General features: G+C 44.9%; 1 protein-coding gene across 1 annotated transcript in view; it reads left to right on the top strand.

The window, feature by feature from the left end:
- Positions 1 to 14167, top strand: part of LOC113017424 (HLA class II histocompatibility antigen, DR alpha chain-like) — a 122878-nt gene that overhangs the window by 744 nt on the left and 107967 nt on the right. The gene's annotated exons all lie outside the window — the stretch shown is intronic.

Raw genomic sequence — 14167 nt, 5'->3', positions numbered from 1 at the left:
GCAGCTGTTTGTTCAAGCTATTCAGGTGCTCTGTAACATCCACCATAAATGCAAGGTGCTGCATCCATTCTGCAGAATGAAATTCTAACACTGGTTTGCCCTTTTCTTCCATGAACTGTTCAATTTCTTCTCGTAAATCAAAGAAACGCCTCAGCACAGCACCTCGGCTCAACCATCTTACCGCAGTGTGGTACGGCAGGCCATAGATGTGGTCTTTCTCTCTGAGAAGACTGTCAAACTGACGGTGATTGAGGCTTCTGGATGAAATTAACAGTTTGGATGACCACCTTCATGGCGTTATCCATTTTCAGTGACTTGCAACACAAAGCCTCCTGGTGCAAAATACAGTGAAAAGTCCAAAAACCACGTCCACCATTTGCAGATTGCACTTTATCTCTGAACCTTTTTACAACGCCTGCTTTCTTCCCGATCATTGAGGGCACACCATCTGTAGCCAGGCTGACAGCGCGGGACCGGTCCACTCCGACCCTGTCCAACGCGCCGACGAGTGCGGTGAAAATATCAGCTGCGGTCGCTGTATCTGTCATCGATACCAACTCCACAAACTCCTCGGTGACGGTCAATGTGTCATCAACTCCGCCGATGAAAATTGCCAGTTGTGCAACATCTGTAATGTGCCTTCATCAATTGCAACTGAAAACACAATAAATGACTATTTTTTGTCCAAATCCGCTGAAAGATCAGAAATCCTGTCGGCAACCGTGTTTCCTGTCAGGCTGATATTTGCAAAGGCCTGGCACTTTGCAGGGCACACAATCTCCGATGCCTTCATCATACATGTTTTTACAAATTCACCCTCACTAAATGGTTTTGAAGCTAGTGCAATTTCGTTAGCAATGTGGTAACTAGCTTTCACTGCAGCGTCACTGATGTCTCGGCTGTGAGTAAACACAGACCGCTGTTTCTTCAGACCCGCCAACAGTTCATTCACCTTCTCTCTTCTCCGCTGTCCTTGAAAGTTGTCATATTTGTCGGCATGAAGACTCACACAGTGGCGACGGAGGTTATATTCTTTCAGCACTGCAACATGCTGGGAACACACCAAGCATACAGCTTTCACTTCCGTGAATAAACAGGAGGATGACCATTTTTCTTGGAACACTCTGCACTCTGCATCCACTTTTCTCTGTTTTGACAGAGACATATTGGGGCAATGAGGGTGCCAAAGCACATCAGGTTTAAATTTCGCGGGCAAAACAAAGTAGCTCACAATTGCTATTGCGCCATCCAATGGACACAATTGGAACAGCAGCTTCTTTATTGAAAAATTGCTGCTCATTTTTATACTTTACAAAATCATCTCACAGGCTGGATTAAACCCGTTTGTGGGCCTGATCCGGCCCGCGGGCCGTGCGTTTAACACCCCTGCCTTAAACAAAAGCGCTGCTTTGCACTCTAGTTGCAATTATGCAACACACTTCTTTATCCAACACACATGGTCCTGCATACTACACTCTATTTCATACATAAGACACTTCGTTCACAAAATGAAATTTCAGGGTGCCATTTGGAAAACACATGTATCCAAAATACAAAACATATCGGGTAATTGCAACCACTCAAATACACACCTGAAGGCACTTACTTGCAAAACTGAACACCAATTAGCCAACTACAAAAAGCCCCCAGTTTAGCCATTTCAAGAACTTTGCAAGCATGGATGGAGGGAGAGCAAGAGGAGGAGGAGGTCGAAGAGGCCATGCACGGACCCATATTTCTGATGATATAAGAGCAACTTTGGTGGACCATGTCATCAACCACGGCCTGACTATGAGGGAAGCTGGGCAGAGAGTCCACCCACATCCAAGCTGCTTCAGTGGCATCTGTAATAAGAACATTCAGACTAGAAAGCAGGTCTGTCTTCACCTCTCTGCCTTCTACTCTACTCAGATGGTTTTTATAGCACTGTTCTACAGTATATCACATCACCATATCAAGTGTACAGGGTATTGCAGGGTGCTAATGCTCCTTTTGCAGCAAAAGTGGTAGTTTCTGTCAAACATACCATGATTACTTATAGGGAGTGCAGAATTATTAGGCAAATGAGTATTTTGTCCACTTCATCCTCTTCATGCATGTTGTCTTACTCCAAGCTGTATAGGCTCGAAAGCCTACTACCAATTAAGCATATTAGGTGATGTGCATCTCTGTAATGAGAAGGGGTGTGGTCTAATGACATCAACACCCTATATCAGGTGTGCATAATTATTAGGCAACGTCCTTTCCTTTGGCAAAATGGGTCAAAAGAAGGACTTGACAGGCTCAGAAAAGTCAAAAATAGTGAGATATCTTGCAGAGGGATGCAGCAGTCTCAAAATTGCAAAGCTTCTGAAGCGTGATCATCGAACAATCAAGCGTTTCATTCAAAATAGTCAACAGGGTCGCAAGAAGCGTGTGGAAAAACCAAGGCGCAAAATAACTGCCCATGAACTGAGAAAAGTCAAGCGTGCAGCTGCCAAGATGCCACTTGCCACCAGTTTGGCCATATTTCAGAGCTGCAACATCACTGGAGTGCCCAAAAGCACAAGGTGTGCAATACTCAGAGACATGGCCAAGGTAAGAAAGGCTGAAAGACGACCACCACTGAACAAGACGCACAAGCTGAAACGTCAAGACTGGGCCAAGAAATATCTCAAGACTGGTTTTTCTAAGGTTTTATGGACTGATGAAATGAGAGTGAGTCTTGATGGGCCAGATGGATGGGCCCGTGGCTGGATTGGTAAAGGGCAGAGAGCTCCAGTCCGACTCAGACGCCAGCAAGGTGGAGGTGGAGTACTGGTTTGGGCTGGTATCATCAAAGATGAGCTTGTGGGGCCTTTTCAGGTTGAGGATGGAGTCAAGCTCAACTCCCAGTCCTACTGCCAGTTTCTGGAAGACACCTTCTTCAAGCAGTGGTACAGGAAGAAGTCTGCATCCTTCAAGAAAAACATGATTTTCATGCAGGACAATGCTCCATCACACGCGTCCAAGTACTCCACAGCGTGGCTGGCAAGAAAGGGTATAAAAGAAGAAAAACTAATGACATGGCCTCCTTGTTCACCTGATCTGAACCCCATTGAGAACCTGTGGTCCATCATCAAATGTGAGATTTACAAGGAGGGAAAACAGTACACCTCTCTGAACAGTGTCTGGGAGGCTGTGGTTGCTGCTGCACGCAATGTTGATGGTGAACAGATCAAAACACTGACAGAATCCATGGATGGCAGGCTTTTGAGTGTCCTTGCAAAGAAAGGTGGCTATATTGGTCGCTGATTTGTTTTTGTTTTGTTTTTGAATGTCAGAAATGTATATTTGTGAATGTGGAGATGTTATATTGGTGTCACTGGTAAAAATAAATCATTGAAATGGGTATATATTTGTTTTTTGTTAAGTTGCCTAATACAGTTTTTGCCCACTGCTTGAACACATTTTGCAAAACTCCGCTCTCTGTGCCAAAACTGTACACACAAGTACACATGACACAACACTGGGAAATATACCATTCACATCTGTGCCAAATTGAAACTCTACTCCCAAAACCTAAACTCTGCTGTCAAAATCTAACATTCCTTTGTCAAAATGTAACTCTGTTGACAGAATGACACATACTTGCATCATATGCAAACACTTACAGATCAGGGGGAACACACTAGTCTTCTTTACATAAAACACTGCAGTCCTTGATTTTCATTGTTTATTCAGAAGGCACATTTACAGGAGACACATTTGCAAACAACCAAAAAAGCAAATAGACCTACTCAATATTGTACATTGCAGTACCATGAATTCAGATAAAGCAAAAAAAACCAAAACAAAAAAAACCCCATAATACAGTAATAGAAAAAACACTATACTGTAAACAAAAAATCATGACAATTGTGCATACGTGGGCTCATGGATCCCGCCGTCTGTTGGGGTCTGGCCACAGGACCTCATCAACATCGCAAGCAATGTCCTCTCCCGCTAGGCACCGGGGAAAATATCCTCTTCCATGTCAAAACCATCCATGGATTGCTGTCACCTGAATGTCGCCGCAGGCCTGTTCCATTGCCTGCAGAAGAGGCATGCAGGCATGTAGTTGGCGGTCATATACACGCCATCTCCAAGCCGAAAAAAATTCCTCTATAGGGTTTAAAAATGATGAGTAAGGGGGCAAGCATACCACTTCAAGTTGACTGTGGTTGGAGAACCAGGCCTGGACCAGAGCAGCCCGATGGAAACTGACATGATCCCATATCACCACAAACCTGGGCTGATCTGGTCTGTTCTGTACAACTATCATGGAGAGCATCTAGAAATGTGAGTATGTGTTGGCTATTGTATGGACCTAGTATTGCATGATGGTGCAGAAGCCCTCGAAGGCATATGGCGGCACATAATGTGATGTTTCCCCCGCGCTGCCCTGGGACGTGCACAATTGCCCTTTGGCCAATTACATTACGACCCCGTCGTCTTGTTTTGCTCAGGTCGAATCCAGCTTCATCAATGAAAATGTATTCATGAGGCTGTGCAGCTCCATCCATGGCCATGATCCTCTGAAAAAAAGGGGAACATATCACTGTACTACAGTGCTACACATACAGCACCCTCACCCCATCACACAGGTACCTGTGTAGCTCTCAGAATGGATCCATGTGGTACTGATATGGTACATATTCAGCTGCTACTGGACTTCACCAATACTCTATTGTAAATGTAAGGGACAGTTACACGTACCCGTACATATTCAGCTCGAAGTCCTTTGACCCTGTCACTGTTCCTCTCAAATGGGACTCTGTAGAGCTGCTTCATGGTGATGCTGTGTTTACCCAAGATGCGTCTGATGGTGGTGATGCTCACATGGTCTATGTTGCTGAACACTCGCCTGTCTGCAAGTATTTTCCGTCGTAGCTGGTGGAGACGGATGGCATTGTCTGCCCTCACTAGGTCCACAACAGCAAGTTCCTGCCGTTGTGTGAACAGGCGTTGGCATCCTCCCCCAGAAGGTCTTCGAGTCATTCTAGAGAAATACAACCACATATTGTCATCGGTTTGCTTATTTTTCTTACAGTACTTCACTGTATATACTGTATCAGAATCAGAATCAGAATCAGAATGGGTTTATTGCCAGATGTTGAGGTTTACAACATTAGGAATTTGCTGCGGTGCTTCAGTGCAAACAATAAGAATTAAAGTGCTATGTAGAAAGAAAGATATGTGCATGAGATATACATTAGATATATACATGAGAATAAGAATTAAGAGTGCTACGTAGAAGGATATATACATGAGTGCAGGTGGTGATCAGTGCCAGACATGAAATGATGCAGTGACACAGCGTAGGGTCATGTGTGAGTGGCGGGGACAGTCATGTGGTTATTGTTCATGTGTCCAACAGCAGAGGGGAAGAAACTGTTCTTGTGGCGAGAGGTTCTGGTGCGAATGGACCGGAGCCTCCTGCCTGAGGGGAGCAGGTCAAACAGACTGTGTCCAGGGTGGGAAGGGTCAGCTGACATCCACTGTACAACACTGTACTTCAATATAAGTAATCATGGTATGTTTCACAGAAACTACCACTTTGGCTGCAAAAGGAGCATTAGCACCCTGCAATACCCTGTACACTTGATATGGTAACTGTAGAACAGTACTATGAAAACCATCTGAGTAGAGTAGAAGGCAGTGAGGTGAAGACAGACCTGTTTTCTAGTCGGAATGTTCTTATTACAGATGCCACTGTGAAGCGGCTTAGATGTGGGTGGACTCTCTGCCCAGCTTCCCTCATAGTCAGGCCGTGGTTGATGACATGGTCCACCAAAGTTGCTCTTATATCATCAGAAATATGGGTCCGTGCATGGCCTCTTTGACCTCCTCCTCCTCTTCCTCTTGCTCTCCCTCCATCCATGCTTGCAAAGTTCTTGAATTGGCTAAACTGAGGGCTTTTTGTGGTTGGCTAATTGGTGTTCAGTTTTGCAAGTAAGTGCCTTCAGGTGTATATTTGAGTGGTTGCAATTACCCGATGTGTTTTGTATTTTGGATACATGTGTTTTCCAAATGGCACCCTGAAATTTCATTTTTGAACGAAGTGTCTTATGTATGAAATAGAGTGTAGTATGCAGGACCATGTGTGTTGCATAAAGGAGTAAGTGTGTTGCATAATTGCAACCAGAGTGCAAAGCAGCACTTTTGTTTAAGGTATGGGTACATGTGTTTGAGGTATGGTAACAAAAGCTTCAAGTTGTGTTACTTTAGTCTAAGCATGGGTTTATAGTGTTCAAGCAACGGGCAAAAACTGTAATGAGTTTTTTGGGTTCATTGAGAACATGGTTGTTGTTCAATAATAAAATTATTCCTCACAAATACAACTTGCCTAATAATTCTGCACTCCCTGTATATTGAAGTACAGTGGATGATACAGTAAAGTAAGCAAAGCAATGACAGTATGTGGTTGTATTTCTCTAGAATGACTCGAAGACCTACTGGGGCAGGACGCCAACGCCTGTTCACACAACAGCAGGAACTCGCCGTTGTGGACCTAGTGAGGGCAGACAATGCCATCCGTCTCCACCAGCTACGAAAGCAAATACTTGCAGACAGGCGAGTGTTCAACAACATAAACCATGTGAGCATCACCACCATCGGACGCATCTTGGGAAAACACAGCATCACCATGAAGCAGCTCTACAGAGTCCCATTTGAGAGGAACAGTGACGGGGTCAAAGGACTTCGAGCTGAATATGTACGGGTAAGTGTAACTGTCCTTTACATGGACAATACAGTATTGGTGAAATCCAGTAGCAGCTGAATATGTACCATATCAGTACCACATGGATCCATCCTGAGAGCTACACAGGTACCTGTGTGATGGCTGAGGGTCCTGTATGTGTAGCACTGTAGTACCCCGGTTTTCCCCGGTGCCCAGCGGGAGAAGACATTGCTTGCGATGTCGATGAGGTCCTGTGGCCAGACCCCAAATATGCCTTCTGAATAAACAATGAAAATCAAAGACTGCAGTGTTTTATATGAAGTAGACGAGTGTGTTCCCCCTGATCTGAAAGTGTTTGCATGTGATGCAAGTATGTGTCATTTTGTCAACAGGGTTACATTTTGACAGAGGAATGTTAGGTTTTGACAGCAGAGTTTAGGTTTTGGGAGTAGAGTTTCAATTTGGCACAGATGTGAATGGTATATTTCAGTGTTGTGTCATGTTTACTTGTGTTTAGAGTTTTGGCACAATGAGCGAAGTTTTGCAAAATGTGTTCAAGCAACGGGCAAAAACTGTAATACTCATGAATACAATCATCCCTGATGATATGACGTTAACAATAACAGTAAAAATGTCTTCCAGCTAAGCCCTACATCAAACTTCACTCCACAATGCCTGCTTCCAGTCAGCATCCTGCCATGTTGGTCTGCAGCGTCTATGGCTGTGTCCCAATTCAGGGTCTGCACGCTTGAAGTACGCATTTTAAGTGTGATTACGTCACCGCCACGCGATGACGGCTGTCCCAATTCGAAGTGTACTTCAAATGCATACTCCAAATGCACCGTAGATTCCCCCAAATATCAAGCGTGGTCCGGTGCATGCTTCATGGTCCAAAATATCCCACAATTCATTGCGCGGCGGTGGGTGTGGATAATTTTGCCGCAAAATACGGCAGAAGGGAGCGGCCGAAGAGTGAACTGTCAAAAGTAAGTACTGAATATGATGTCAGTCATTTATGTGCGAATATTTAATAATGAAGAACATTAAAACATTACTGTTGGCCACATGTCGGCAAAGTTATGTGACATTAGTGAAGTTTGTTGGTTTTAAAGCCTTTACTTTAAAATATACGCCGTTCAATAGTCGACCTTAATCTTACAGAGAATGTGATGATTTTGTGGATAATTAAAGTCAGTCATATATCCACAAACACAACAAGCTGAAAGTCAGTGATGCTGCTCGGTTTGCAGTCCTGAATATCACGGCACAAGCAGGATTCACTGCACTGTTAATGTGAGCTGTTATATTGCTGCCTCTGTTCGGTGGTGTCGAGCCAAACGGACTTTAACGTGTGTTTGAACGAGCTGACGGTTCACTCGTTAAGCTGAAAGAAAGATGCTTCAATCACAGCAGTCACACATGTGTCCACTGCACCATCTGGAACTCTTCTTGTTTACACTCGTAATAACACAAACACTAAATCCTGCTTCTCTGGTGCTGTTGTGTAGCAGTGTGTACACCTGAGACTGCCACCTGTCTGTCTGTCCTGCACTCTCTCTCTGTTTCTTTCTCTCTGATTGTGGAATAAAAGTATGAACATGTGTTTATAAGTTACACTTGTGTTTGAATCCTGCAGCTTATCACACATTTGATTTCCATGTGTGACAACTGCAAGTGTCCAGAGTGAGGACAGACTGAGGGAGCCACTGCTGCACATCATCTGTGAGGCTTTGCAGCCCTGATGATCCACCAGGACAAACTCAGCAGTGTGTGAGGAAGAGGAGGAGGAAGCAGCTGACAGATGGAGAGAATAGACAGACTGTTCCCTGTTTGTGAAGGACTGCTAGGAAAGTTTAACTGTCTGTGCTGAATCAGTCTTATTAGGTAATGTTCAAATAATGTGATCATCCCAGTGTTTCCAGTGTGGGAGAAAGTACTCAGGGCCTTCAAGTTACACACTATGAAAGGCAGCAACAAGTTCAATGTTCAGAAACCTAAAGTCTGTATCAGCAGCAGAATGGAGCTAAAATAAATGTTGGTTTCAGTTCTATGAAGCTTTGAGTATTTTGGATCAGTAGCTGCTGTGTTTGTTGCATCATATTGCTGTAACTGTTTATATGCTTTATATATTCTGAGCTAAGTTGATCTATAGTGTTACATCATATTCTATAAGGATGTTATGTGTTTGTAGACTTTCTGCCCAGTTTGACCCATTTAGCAGAAGTCAGCCTGTTTAAGGCTCTGATGTCTATTCTGTATGACTTACAGCAGTTATTCTTACTTGGCTCTCGGTGAAGGCGGTCGCACTTTTCTCCTCTCCTCCTTCCCCTTATCTTCCCTGCTTAGCCTCTTGTGTCCTGTCTTGTCTCGTGTGCACTACTTTTCCCTGGAACAGTCTCTCACTGTCGTTCTCTAAAACCTAACAGAGAATTATGGATTTGATCAACTGGTCTCTGAATGCTATTGACACCCTTTTCTCAACGAGAAGTCTGGGCTCGGGAGAGCCCGAGTGCCCTGGAGAGACTTTCCCTGCCGGATACACGATGGATGGGTGGCAAACCTGGAGGATCTTGTGCCTGGCGGGACTGTCTATTGAGGACGCTGAGGATATCTACCTATTCTGAACCATGATAACAGGGTTCTTGCTGATCGGAGCTGGCTTGGCCCTGACTTATCGGAGAAATAAGAGAGCGGAACCAGCTGTTCAAACCACCCCTAAGCTGACCGCTGGAATTGAAGCGATGGGACGAGGCGCGGCCTCCCACACCGAACGCAGCATGGTTAACACCTTGGAGACGCTTACAGCTGCCGTGAAGACTCAAACTAACACCATTGAGCGTATGATGGGATACATCAGAGAGGGGCCTGCTCACAATAACACCCTTGAGCGGAAGTTGGATAACATCGCAGAACGGCTCACTGCAGCTGTGGGGTCTCAGAACCAAAAGAATGACAACACCACGGAACAGAAGCTTGATACCATCATGGGGAGGCTCGCAGCGCTCCAACGGGAAATCGAGGCCCCAGTGTCAGAGTGCTAAATTCGCTGCTCGCATAAAGGAGAAATCAACAATATTCTACATTTGGACACCACGGCGCCAGCTGCTCAGGCCCAAGGCTGGAGCCCACCAAAACAACTCCCTGATAACGACTGTGTGATGACTATTCTTCCCATCCCATGAAGGACACCTGGATCGGCTGGAGGACTGTTTACTTAGCCTGATAGGGCGAAGGACACTGTCTCCGCTGAACTATGGACACGCACACACATACACTTACACTGATAAGCACGCACTCATCCCCTCCCTTCCAAACGCCTTCGATGCTTGTTCCTGCGGGGGAAGGCAGCGGGTCTGCGTGCCGCGCTGAAATGGTAGCATGGTGCAGGACGACTGCTGTGTTCCTTCGAATTACCCCCCACCCCCCTATCCATCCCCTGTGGCTTGTCATGTGCTCTGATGTTGTGATGTGGACATTAATGTGCTCTCTGTGCAGAGGAGTTTTTTTGTTTCCTGTTCTCATGCTGTCCTCCCATAGGTTGCCCAGCGTGTGAAGAGGTCTCTTTTTTTCCTCTTGTACTTTTCCCATTGTTGTGTAATTTTTTCAGTGTTATTCTCCCAACGCTGCCGATCTCCGACTGTATTCCCTTGGTTGTTGTGTGTGTAAGTCGGGGGGGTCCTATTCCTCTGTGGGGCAACCTGCATATGGCCAATAAAGCATTCATTCATTCATTCATTATGACATGGTCTGATTCTCTCACCCAATAAAGGAATATTTCATATATCAGTCTACTCTTCATTCTATCAGACACAGTTATCACACAACATATTAAACGAACAATATTTGTCTCTTATGTATAACACATCTATATATACACTGTTAAAGGTACTTGTCTTTGAGTGAAGATTTAAGGTGATAGGAAATATAAATAACTGCAACTTGAATCTTTGACACAGAGTTCAAGCTCACTGCTGTAATATATACACAACACCCAGCACGCCCCTGCGGGCGGTTTATCCTTCAAGCTCGGGTCCTCTGCCAGAGGCCTGGGAGCTTGAGGGTCCTGCAGTATCTTAGCTGTTCCCAGGACTGCGCTCTTCTGGACAGAGATCTCCGATGTTGTTCCTGGGATCTGCTGGAGCCACTCGCCTAGCTTGGGAGTCACCGCACCTAGTGCTCCGATTACCACGGGGACCACCGTTACCTTCACCCTCCACATCCTCTCGAGCTCTTCTCTGAGCCCTTGGTATTTCTCCAGCTTCTCGTGTTCCTTCTTCCTGATATTGCTGTCATTCAGAACCGCTACATCGATCACTACGGCCGTCTTCTCATGTTTGTCTACCACCACTATGTCCGGTTGGTTAGCCACCACCATTTTGTCCGTCTGTATCTGGAAGTCCCACAGGATCTTAGCTCGGTCATTCTCCACCACCCTTGGGGGCATCTCCCATTTTGACCTCGGGACTTCCAGGTTATACTCGGCACAGATGTTCCTGTACACTATGCCGGCCACTTGGTTATGGCGTTCCATGTTGACAATTTATCATTCAAATATGAATTTTTAGAGATATATGACATGGATGACTTATTGACTTAGAAGCCACGAATTCCCCAATATGCAAATTTGAATGGCTGAGGCCACATATATGATTGGCTGGCTGGGAAGCCATGCAGGCCCTGATTTGTGGATTTGAATTCCTCAGCCCTGATATGATTGGCTGGCTTAGAAGCCATGAAGGCCCCAATATGCAAATTTGAATGCCTCAGGACACATATATGATTGGCTGGGAAGCCGTGCAGGCCCTGATTTGAAAATTTGAATGTCTCAGTCCTCAGAGAGGATTGGCTGCCTGGGGACCTGGCAGATATATATATAGAAATACTATGATTAAGCATAAATACTACATTTAGTAGAAATACTATGTTTTCGCACAAATACTATAAAAAGCAGAAATACTATAATTTAGCAGAAATACTATATTAGGCACAAATAGTATAAAAAGCAGAAATACTATATTAGGTACAAATCCTATAAAAAGCAGAAATACTATATTAGGTACAAATCCTATAAAAAGCAGAAATACTATATTAGGCACAAATAGTATAAAAAGCAGAAATACTATAATTTAGCAGAAATACTATGTTAGGCACAAATCTTATAAAAAGAATAAATACTATAATTTAGCAGAAATACTATATTATGCACAAATCTTATGAAAAGCAGAAATAGTATGATTTAGCAGAAATACTGTATTTAGCACAAGTACCGAAAAGTACCAGAAATACTATGATTTAGCTTGCCTGCTAGCATCTTGCACCCTGCTGTTATGTGCTGGATTGTCTCTGGGGCATCTTTACACAGCCTGCACCTGGGGTCTTGCCTGGTGTGATAGACCCCAGCCTCTATGGATCTTGTACTCAGAGCTTGTTCCTGTGCTGCCATGATTAGTGCCTCTGTGCAGTCTTTCAGTCCAGCTTTGTCCAGCCACTGGTAGGATTTCTGGATATCAGCCACCTCCTCTATCTGCCAGTGGTACATACCGTGCAGGGGCCTGTCCTTCCATGATGGTTCCTCGTCTCCCTCCTCTTTCTTGGGTTTCTGCTGCCTGAGGTATTCACTGAGCACTCGGTCAGTTGGGGCCATCTTCCCAATGTATTCTTGGATGTTCGTTGTCTCATCCTGGACTGTGGTGCTGACACTCACCAGTCCCCGGCCCCCTTCCTTCCGCTTAGCGTACAGCCTCAGGGTGCTGGACTTGGGGTGAAACCCTCCATGCATGGTAAGGAGCTTTCTTGTCTTTATGTCAGTGGCTTCTATCTCCTCCTTTGGCCAGCCTATTACCCCAGCAGGGTACCTGATCACGGGCAGGGCGTAGGTGTTGATGGCCCGGATCTTGTTCTTACCGTTCAGCTGACTCCTCAGGACTTGCCTGACCCTCTGCAGGTACTTGGTGGTTGCAGCTTTTCTAGCGGCCTCTTCATGGTTCCCATTCGCCTGCGGGATCCCCAGGTACTTGTAACTGTCCTCTATGTCTGCAATGTTGCCTTCTGGTAGTTCAATCCCCTCAGTTCTGACTACCTTCCCTCTCTTTGTTACCATCCGAGTACACTTCTCCAGCCCGAACGACATTCAAATGTCATTGCTGTATAGCCTGGTAGTGTGGATCAGTGAATCGATGTCTCGTTCACTCTTGGCATACAGCTTGATGTCATCCATGTACAGGAGGTGGCTGACAACTGCTCCGTTCCGTAGTCGGTATCCGTAGCCAGTCTTGTTAATGATCTCACTGAGGGGGTTCAGGCCTATGCAGAACAGCAGTGGGGACAGAGCATCTCCTTGGTAGATCGCTATGGTCTGCCCTCAGATCCACTAGCCACTGAGCATTGCCGTTATGGGTTGCGTCCTTCTCCCATATGCGCTTCCAGTATTGCTCCGTCTCCAGCCTTGGTGGTGCTGTTCTCTTATTGTTCCCTTGCCACTGAGAGTACACCTTTGCTGGTTCTGTGGAGAACAGGTGGTTTATTCTCCTGCCTTCTATCTCTCTGGTGTACCTCCTCAAGCGGCTGGCCAAGGCTGTGAGTCTTTGCTTGGCAGTTTCCAAGGCCTCAGGTATGGACAGCTTGCTGTATTTCTTATGCACCTTCTTTGCCGAACTTCAATCTATACATCTAAAAACCACAAACCAGGCGAGAAATTTGGGTGTAGTGATGGATGCAGACCTAAACTTAGAAAAACACATTAAGACAATAACCAAGTCAGCTTACTATCACCTCAAGAATATTTCAAGGATAAAAGATCTGATGTCTCAACAGGACCTGGAAAAACTAGTCCATGCATTCATCTTTAGTAGGCTTGATTACTGTAACAGCATCTTTACAGGTCTACCTAAAAAATCAGTCAGACAACTACAGCTCATTCAGAACTCTGCTGCTCGAGTCCTCACTAAGACCAAAAAAGTGGACCACATCAGTCCAGCTCTGAGGTCTTTACACTGGCTGCCTGTCCGTCAGAGGATAGACTTTAAAGTTCTGATGCTGGCCTATAAAGCTCTGAATGGTTTAGGACCAAAATACATCAGTGACCTCCTGACCCAGTATGAACCATCCAGATCCCTCAGGTCATCTGGATCCGGTCTTTTATCAGTTCCCAGAGTCAGAACCAGACACGGAGAAGCTGCATTCAGCTTTTATGCTCCTTATATCTGGAACAAACTCCCAGAAAGCCTCAGATCAGCTGAAACACTCAGTTTATTTAAATCCAGGTTGAAGACTCACCTATTCTCAGCTGCATTTGAATAAAGCACCAAATCCACACTTTTAAGCTTAAATTTCAAAACTTACATTTTAACTACTGATTTTATCTACTGTTCTGATTTTATCTGTTTTGATTTTATATACTGTTTTGTTTGTTTGTTTGTTTGTTTGTTAATTAGTTAGTTAGTTTGTTTGCTTGTTTTAATCAATTTTAAATCATGCTTTTTATAT

Source organism: Astatotilapia calliptera, chromosome 3, assembly GCF_964374335.1.
Source record: "Astatotilapia calliptera chromosome 3, fAstCal68.1, whole genome shotgun sequence".
Lineage (NCBI taxonomy): Eukaryota > Metazoa > Chordata > Actinopteri > Cichliformes > Cichlidae > Astatotilapia > Astatotilapia calliptera.
Note: the sequence above shows the minus strand (reverse complement) of the source record. Positions and strands in the feature narration are given on the sequence as shown.